Here is a 9,987-nt window from a genome sequence, read left to right on the forward strand (position 1 = left end):
AGCCTCCAGAGTAGCAGGACTACAGGCTAGTTTTTGTAGAGCCAGGGTTTTGCCATGTTGCCCAGGCTGGTCTCGAACTCCTGGACTCAAGTGATCCTCCTGCCTAGGCCTCCCAGAGTGCTGGGATTATAGGCCTGAATCACTGTACCCAGCCATGATTCTTTATTAATAAACTCATTAAATTATGAGATCTAGAGGCAGGACAAATAAGAACCAGAAATCTGAAGTTACTGCTGTGAGTGAAACCGCTATTTTGAGGTGTCTGCAACACCTACTGATTTCTGTCTTGACAGTCAGAGCTACTGTTAATTCTGGTGGATTTTGCTACTTCCATTCATAACTGAAGGACATACCAAGTATTAGCTCCTGGACCTCCCCAATTCTGGGTCCCTGGACCACAGGCTAAGTACAGAAGGAGTGGACACCTCCAAGAGCTGTCCCAGAAAATCTTCAGGAAGATAAAGTGGGCTGAGGGTTGGCAAGTAATCCCAAAACAAATAGGCACTTACATCGTGTGGTAAGAACAAAGGAAAGGGCCACGGGCTACGGTTTGGACAGCAACTGGACTTTTGTGCTCCGTTTGGTGCAGGCAGTGGCAGTCCTCAGGCAAACTCCTAGCACAGGGTGACAGGCAGAACTCACCTGTCTGGAAGTGCCTGAGGGAGTCTGGGCTGCAGGCAGGCCCAGAGAGCAGCAGCAAATGGGAAGGGAGCCAGACAATGCGGGTCCCTGTTTCAAAGGGAGAAAGGTGGGGTGGAGAGGTTACAGCCAGGGTCAGGATCAAGGGTCATGGTGCTGGGACACCAGGTTCGCCCCACCTCATTCCCAGATCTTCCTACCCTGAAGCCACTGAGTGTAGAGGGGGAGGGGACTCAAAAGAGCTTCCCAAACTTGGTCACCAATAGGCCATTTCCTTCATATTTACTGGTTTAATACTTTTAATATTTTTCCTTAATGCATTTTTATGTGTGTGTGTGTGTGTTTTGAGACAGGGTCTCACTCTGTTGCCCAGGCTGGAGTGCAATGGCATGATCTTGGCTCACTGGAGCCTCAACCTCCTGGGATCAAGCGATCCTCCCACCTCAGCCGCCCAAGTAGTTGGGACTACACAGGCATATGCCACTATGCCTGGCTAATTTTTTTTGTATTTTGGGGTTTTATTCTGTTTTTTGTAGAGACAGGGTCTCACGATGTTGCTCAGGCTGGTCTTGAACTCCTGGGCTCAAGGGATCCTTCTGCCTCAGCCTTTTACCAGTTTGCATGGGAGAAGGGAGGCCAAAGCCCGGCTGGTAAAAACTTTCCCCTTTTGCCAGCATGTTGGGGTTCTAGGTTCCCTTCCCGAGCACAACCCTAAGCCAACCAGTTTAAGGTTTGGGAAATTAACTTTTCTCAGTTTGGAGGATGCATCTGTGGGGAGTGTCCCATAGTACAGAGACTACAATTACCTATCCGTGAAGAGAGGGCAGAGGAGGAGAAAGGAAAAATGATGGCATTTTTTCAAAGGAGTCCCAGGGATTCAGGATGCATTCAAAAGGGATACAGACTGAAGATGAATGACTACCCATCTAGAAAGAGGGGAACAGCCGGGCGCGGTGGCCGTCGGTAGCATCTGTGTCTTCTTGAGGTGACTGGAGCCCGTCTGTGGTTTCAGCCATTGACTCCCGGACACGGGAGTGTTGAGGCCGTTTTTGTCATCTCCGGGAAGGGCTCTGTGCGGGTGGAGGCGCAGTGCATCAGCCAGCTCGCAGCGGTGCTCCCCTAGAGCTGACGACCTTGGCAGGAGTGGCGGCTCAGCACAGGAAGTTATCCGGTGGCCCGGCCCAGGCTTGCTGTGGGTTCAGGTCCCATGGCACGTGGGGCTCTGGACCTGCCTGCCTCCAAGACAGCTCTTCCAAGGTTGATGGTTGGAACTCCCTAGCCTCAGCCTCACAAGGCTTGACCAGGCCCAGCCGTAACTAGTCTAGGAAAAGAGCAAATGGCCGTGTTTTTATATTTTGACGTTTGCATTTCAATATTAACTTTTTTGGTAATGTAATGCATTCAAAACACGGTTCTCAAAAAAAGAAAAGGAAGGAAGGAAGGAAGGGAGGAAGGGAGGGAGGGAGGGAAGAAAGAAAAGAAAAGAAGAAAAGAAAAGAAAAGAGAAAAGAAAAGAAAAGAAAGCGTGTTTCTAACCAGGCGTCCTTCATCTTCTGCAGATGCTAAGGATGTCCCTGGCACAGTAGAAGTTTGGAAGCCCTGCCCTAAAGCCTCACCTCACCTGGCAGCTGGCTGTTTCATTCATAGCAAATGTTCTGTATATTCACCATGTTCCAGACACACATGTCACTAATGATATAGACACATGTGCACTGACATTGACCTCCTCACCGTCTTACCATAGTCCCATCCACAGCCACCTCATCATAGGGTGGAAAGGCGAGGTCCGTGGGCAGCTTGTAATGGGACAATTAGCCATGCCTGTAAGGGTGGAAGGCCTGGATAGGGGGAGGTGGCATGAGTACCAGGAGAGCTGGCCCTGGGGCAGACCAGGGCAGGGCAGAGCACAGCTTGCAGGACCCAGTACACAGTGTTGGGAATTGAATTTGGGTTTTTACCTTTGAAGCTGTGCATAAAGTCTAAAACAAGAAGAGGCGTGGAGGCTGGGGTTGTATTTGTATTTTAAAATGAGCATTTTCACACAAGGCCAGGAGCTTCAAATCAGCCTGGTTAGCACAGCAAGACCCTCCTCTCTATGAAAAAAAGAAAAAAAAAAACCCACATGTTGGCATGTGCCTATAGTCCTAGCTGCTCAGGAGGCTGAGGCGGGAGGATCACTTGACTTCTCTGATTGCCATTGCACTTCAGCCTGGGCCACAGAGTGAGACTTTTTCTCAAAATAAAATAAAATAAAATAAAAAGATAAAATAAAATAAAATAAAATATAACCTTTTGGGCAGGCGTGGAAAGCGGCTGGAGAGAATAAGAGGAAACAGAGATAAGCCCCCTCCCTGGGAGGGACCAGGGTCTCTTATCACCAGAGATGGCACCACAGGCAAATACACGCTGTCACAAAACCAGCATATGATCATATGATCTTTCCTAGAAGTCCTTTGTTTTCCCCAAGTGCCCTTTCCCCCGACCTTTCATTGGTTTATGAGCTCCCCAATTCTAACCTCCTAGAACATGAATAAGAATGTCTATGGGGTGGTGGTGTGAGCCTGTAGTCCCAGTTACTTGAGAGGCAGAGGTGGGAGGATCCTCTGACCCTAAGAGTTCCTGACCAGCCTGGGCAATACTGACTCCATCTCAAATAAAAAACTAAAAGCTACACAACTCCATTTCTCTTGCTAATTTGTCTTTTGTCAATTTAATTTGCAGGCCCCCAGATGCTGCATCTAAGAGGGCAGAGGAAAAGCTTTTCCTCCCTGACATAACCATCCAGGAGAAAGTCTGGAATGGAGGGTCAGAGGGGTGGGGAATGGAGATTAGGCGAAGGAGATGGATTCAGGACAGTTTTTGGAGAATGCACATCACTGAGGTCAAGATGTCCTAGGGAATGGCCCTTCTGGGTTCATAATTCTGCTTCCGTCCGCTACAGCAACTTAGTCCCTTCTGAGCCTGTGGGGATAATAACCAGTCAGGATAGGCTTGATTATGCTGCTCTAACCACCCCCAATTTCTCTGATCTAATACAAGTATACTCAAAGCTGTATACCCATCAAGGGTCCCCTGGGGTCTCTGCTCATCGCAGTTCCTGCCCAGCCTACAGGAATAACCATGTGAAAATCACAGGCTTTCTTGGCAAAGAGAAAGAGAGCTCTAGAAGCTTTGGCAAATAAATAAATGCTTGGCAAATAAATACTGGCCAATAAATAAATGCTTGGCGTATAGGTAGGTGACATATGGCTCTTCCAACTCAGGTCCTTGGCCAGAATTAATCACATGGTCTCACCTCAAGGGAACAGGTGAGTTAATATGCAGAAAAATATTCAAGCTGGGTGAGGTGGCTCACACCTCTAATCCCAGCACTTTTAGGAGGCTGAGGTGGGAGGATCGCTTGTGCCCAAGAAGATCATGGCTGCCATAAACCGTGATCATACCACTGCACTCCAGACTGGGGATCAGAGTGAGGCCTTGTCTCTAAAAATTAAAATATTTAGAATGTTTCCTGGCATAAAAGATGTGCTACATGTGTATTATTACCGTTGCTATTGCCAGAAAGTACAATCAACAGGAACTGCTGGTGGCTTGAGGGGGAGCACATGGTCATAGCTGACTCCCAGGTTTCTGGCCTGTATTGTGACCATTTCTGGCTTGTATTCTGACCGTGACTGCCATCAGGAACCCTAAAGCAGGCGGGGTATGGTAGCTCACAATCCCAGTATTTTGGGAGGCTGAGGCAGGTGGATAACTTGAGGCCAAGAGTTCAAGACCAGCCTGGCCAAATGGTGAAATCCCATCTCTACTAAAAAGTATAAAAATTAGCGGGATGTGGTGATGGGCGCCTGTAATCCCAGCTACTTGGGAGGCTGAGGCAGCATAATTGCTTGAACTCGGGAGGTGGAGGTTGCAGTGAGCAGAGATCAAGCCACTGTACTCCAGCCTGGGCAACAGAGCAAGACTCTGTCTTGAAAAAAAAAGAAAGAAAGAAAAGAAAACCTGGAACAGGCATGGGGTATACGGCATGGGTCACTACTCTTGGATACAACTGACCAAAACCACAATCCACTGGCTTAAGCCATTTGATAATCCAGCATTAGGCCAGCCTGGATCCAGGAGTCAGATACTGAGATCAAGCTTTGATCTGCTCAGGATTCCCCCCTCCCCAAGGCTCCTGCTTGCAGATGGCCCCAGCGTGCATTTCATCCGCCAGCGTGGGTCACATGTCATCCCTGACCCAGGGTGCTACAATGCTCTGGTTGGCCAAGCTTGGGTCGTAGGTTTACCTCACCCTACCTGTACGCAAAAGTACATGGTGGCCTAACACAGGTGAGGACCCTGCTTGAATACCACCCTTTATCCACAGATGACCCCACACTTTCATCCACAGATGACCCCACGCCTTCTGCTCCAGACCATCAGGGTTATAATACATGGGACACATGGGGCACACATACACTCCCACACAACATCCACACACCCCACAAAGCTACCTGAGCCCACACAGTCAGGGCAGGGACAGGCACAGAACAAAATGGGTGCACAGGGACTCCAGGGAGGTTGAAGAGCTGAGTCTGGTCGGGAGGCTGAGGGAGAAGAGCGGGCACTGGGCTGTGGGTGTGCAGAGCTGGAGGTGGGGGACTGCAGTAAGTACCCGCCCTGGGAAGCATTGGGAGCAAGAAGGGTTAGATCCTCAAAGTCAGATAATTCTTCCAGAAGGTTTTCTTTCTTTTTTTTTTTTTTTTTTTTTTTTTTTTTGAGACACCCAGATTGGAGTGCAGTGGCACCATTCCAGCTCACTGCAACCTCCGCCTCCAAGGCTCAAGCGATTCTCTTGTCTCAGCCTCCCGACTAGCTGGGACTACAGGCACCTGCCACCACACCCAGCTAATTTTTTGCATTTTTAGTAGAGGCGGGGTTTCACTCTGTTGGCCAGGCTGGTCTCGAACTCCTGACCTCATGATCCGCCCACCTTGCCTACCAGTGCTGGGATTACAGGCGTGAGCCACCGCGCCCGGCCTCTTCCAGAAGGTTTTCGAGGGGAGCAAGTGGAGGGGAGGGAGAGGGCCATTGCTCCTGCGCCGGGGGCAGCCCCCTCCACGGGATCCCACACTCCTGACCAATTCAGGATAGACGGGGTACCCCTGATGCAGCCTGTCACCGCTCTGTCTGGGGCTGGCGCTCCTAGAGAAGGCCATGCTGACCTCTCCCCCACCTCGCTCCAGATTCCCCTTCTTGAGCTTCTTTTCCCACAGTCCCCCCAGGCCTCACTGAGGGCCTCCAGTCTTCGATGGGCTTGGGACGCCTGGACCCTTCCGGGGTCACTCTGCCGTCTTCCCCCAGCCACCCTCCCTACTCCTTGTCGCCCCCTCCTGTCTTTTCTAACCCTATGCTTTGGGGTACCCCAGCAATGCCCCTGGGTCTCCGGCCACCGGGTGACCGAGGAAGGCAGAGGCTGGCGAGGGGACGGGGCCTTAGGTCCCAGCGAAACCCTCCTCTCAGCCCCTCCCGCCGGCTACAGGTGCGTGGGACAACGAGGCAGGGACCTCGAGAACACGGGGACTTGCAGGCCAGTGGCCCCGGGCAGGCCACTTCCGACGCGGGTGGGAGGCTTCCTTCCCGGGGCAGGGGAAGCGCCCGCGGGCGTGCTCGGTTGGGCCGGAGCCGCGCCGGGGGCCGGGACACGCTTGGGGGCAGCGCTGGCCTGGCCACTCGGGTAGGGCGGGCCGGGGTCGGGTCCAGTCTCCTCCCCACGGGCGGCCCGCTTCCCGTCTTCCAGTGACCCCACGTCCCTTGCGCCGGAGCTGGAACCCCAGCAGGTTCTGCCCTGGGCCGCACGCGCTTTCTGGGGACCAGGGCTGTGGTTCCTAATCCGCGTTGTGCGTTCAGACACGGCCCGGCTTCGTCCTCCATCCCTCCCCCTTTTCCCCACTCCGGGGTTGGCGAGGGCCGCCCCCATGTGGCAATGTCCCCCCACATGGGCGACCCCTCAGTGCCCCTGAGGGCCCAGGATCTCGCCCCCGTCCCCAGGCAGGCTACATTTGAAATTATTCGGAGAAATTCCGACAGTCAGGGGACCTCTTTCTGTAGCTCTGGCCTTCCAGTAGGAGAGGGTCCCTGGGTTTCTCACGCCTGACAACTTGGCATCACCGAATTCTCTAACCGTGTCAGTGCATGACTTGAACTCCTTTTCTTTCAGAAAGATCTTTGCAAACCCCTTGTGGGCGTGCCCCCTCCCATGGCCCCAACACCTCTTGCCTGGGCTTTGGGCTTGTCTGAAAGGGCTAAAAGGGGGTGATGTCTGGCCTGGAGGGTGGCTCAGCCTGCAGTGCCAGCACTTTGGGAGGCCGAGGTGGGCGGATCACTTGAGGTCAGGAGTTCAAGACCATCCTGGCCAACACAGTGAAACCTGTCTCTACTAAAAATACAAAAATTAGCAAGGCTTGGTGGCGGGCACCTGTAATCCCAGCTATTTGGGAGGCTGAGGCAGGAGCATGAAAATTGCTTGAACCTGGGAGGCAAAGGTTGCAGTGAGCCAGGATCATGCCACTGCACTTCAGCCTCGGTGACAGAGTGAGACTGTCTGGAAAAAAAAAAAAAAAAAAAAAAAAAAAAAAAAAAACAAGAGTGATGTCCAGTGCCTGGGGATTTTTCCTAGGGAGTGGTCAAGGAAGGCCCCACTGAGGAGGGGACATTTAGGGTGGGAAGTTGCCTTGTAGGGCAGGAGGGGAAAGGGTTTTGGACCAGAGGGAGAGCCAGGGAAAAGTCACCAGGTAGAATGAGCTGGCATGATTTGGAAGATTGTAGGGAGGGCTGTGGCCCTCCCATGTGAGTGGAAGGGAGTGGCTACAGTGCAGAAGGCCTGGAGGTCCCCTCACAGACCAGGACCTCCCTAGAGGAACTCATCCCCTGGGCCTAGGGCTGGGCCTGGAGGCACTGTGTCCTCTGTGATTGTCAATCTCCCTAAAGATGGCCCAGAGCAGTGAGTGCAACCTGAATCCCTCAGTGGCCCTGTCTCTGGCTGCCCCAGCACCCACGTGGACACTTGACTCCACACCCCAAAGAAAAGAATGGAACCTGGGAACACCACTGCCAAGGTATGGGATTATTTGGGAAGGGGGAAGGGGGAACTGACCAGATGGTTACAACACGCGGGGCAGCAACAGACAGAACCAGACCAACCCTGTGGCCAACCGCCTGGTCTCCTGGGACCACTGGGTGCTTGGCTCAGGCCTCTCCTGCCCTCCCCACTCTTTCACCTCAGGCCCCCTGCAGTCTCTGCCCTGCCCTGACCCCCCAGCTTACAGCCCCAAAAGCAGCTAAACAACTCGCACACTCATGGGCCATGGCCTGGTAAGGCAGCACAAGTCCTCCCACTTCAGCCCCATTTGAAAGATGAGGAAATGAGATGCTGGTCCATAGTGGGTCTCCAACTCAGGTGCCGAGCTTTCCCTGGGCATACACGCCGGGCCCTGGAGGGTGGGAAGGGGGCCAATGGACGCGGGGAGCTTGCGGGGTGGGACTGCATCGGGAAAGGGGAAGGAGTCAGACGGGAGAAGGGGCACAGGGTCTGGTTGGCTCCGGCAGCTGCACGCTCTTCCTGCTCAGGGGACTCACAGTGACCCCGGAGCCACTCCCAGCCCAGCCTCCAGGTAAGAGGTCACTGAGATGGGTGGCAGCAGGGGCCGGGGATCCCCCTATTACGACAACAGTCATGGGACGCTGACTCACTGCCGGCCAGACCACCTGACCTCCGCGGCGGGAGGGAGGGCCCTGCCAGGGGGTTCCCGCCGCGGCTTGTTTACCTCCTGGAGGCCTTGGCCTCGCATGGGGGCAGGGCGGCCGCTGGGGCTACAAGGCCTGCGGGGAAGGGCCAGAGCCGGGGTCTCCACCCCAGCTTCCCAAGGACACCCCTTCTGTGCTTCCTTCTCCCCCCCCACCCCGAGTCTCTTCAGCTGCCCCCAGCCCCCGCGGAAACTTCCCACGATCCCAAACCGGGCCCAATGGCGAGAAGGCAAAGGAGCTCCTTCTTGGGGGAGCTCAAAGTTATGTTCCCAGAGCCAGAGGGCTTTCCTTGTGTCCCTCACCCTGCTCAGACCGAGCCATAGCCAGGAGCTGGGGCAGGAAGGCCGGCTCTCGGCGGGGGCCACGTGGCTCTCAGGCGCCTGGGCTGCTGACTCACGCTTGGCCAGCACCTGTCTGTAGGCCGCAGCCTCTGCCAGCATGCCCCTCTGTGTCCCCTGCCCCTGTCTGCAAGGCAGTGGCTCCAGCAGGCCCTGGGGCACTTTCCACTCTCCCCCTCTGGATGCAGGGAGAGGCCTGAACCCTCTCCACAGAGGGTGCTGCTCTGGGCAGGGCGGAAGACTTGCCCACTTCAGGCTCTCCCGGAAGGATGGTTCACACCTGTGGGCCAGCCCCTGCTGTGCACGCACCCACACATCACCTTCACACCTGAATGTCCCCATCCAGCCACCCTTCCCTCGGTTTGGGTTTCCCCCGCTGGGACGTTTCTCCAACTCCTGCAAGCCCTGGCCTGAAATGGCATGAGTTGGACCCAGCAGGTTCGGACCTCCTACTCACAGGACCTTGCGTGGGAGGCTCCCGAGGGTGACCACCCGTCCTGCCCCTCTCCTTGCCCCAGTTCTGGCGGACAGGTTACTTTGGTGGCATAAAGTAGAGTTTCTTCATTCCTACCTGAGGTGGCTGTTGCCTGACCCCCTTGGCTGCCCACAAGGCCAACGGACCTGAGCCCCCACAGGGCCATGGGCACTGCCCGCTGAATTGAGGAGCCCATAAGGAGTCGCTTGGGCCACAGTGAACATTTGGCGACCACTGACATTCAGGAGACCTTAGCTGGTCCTCAAGCACCTCTCAACTCCACTCCTATTAAACTGGGAACTTCTCTGGTGCTCAGGCCAGAGTCGGGGTCCGTCCCTCAACCCAGTTAGGGGCCATCAGCGAGGGTGCCACGCGCTGTAAGAGGGCTGCCCCCGCTGGAGGCTGACCATGGCAGGGTCGGAACAGCACCCTGAGAGCCAGCTTGTTCTGACCAGCAGTGCCCACTGGGCGACCTAGCAGCCTCCTGATATGGGGGCTGTGTCAGCTCTCCCTGCACTGGGTACCCCCAACGAAGGATATTGCTGAGTCATGACCAGGCCCAAACCTGGGAGGGGCGAGGGACTGGACAGTCCCCTGATCCCAGGTGCAGAGGCTGGAGCCCAGGCCTATGTGAGTGCCAGGGCCGGTTTCTTGGGGTCCTTGGTGCACTGGGGCAGTGAAGAGAGGGGTCAGCAATGAGGGGCCGGGAGACCTGGAGCGAAGGGTAGCGGGGAAAGGGTTAGTACT

This window comes from Rhinopithecus roxellana, chromosome 3, assembly GCF_007565055.1.
Source record: "Rhinopithecus roxellana isolate Shanxi Qingling chromosome 3, ASM756505v1, whole genome shotgun sequence".
In the NCBI taxonomy this organism is placed as follows: domain Eukaryota; kingdom Metazoa; phylum Chordata; class Mammalia; order Primates; family Cercopithecidae; genus Rhinopithecus; species Rhinopithecus roxellana.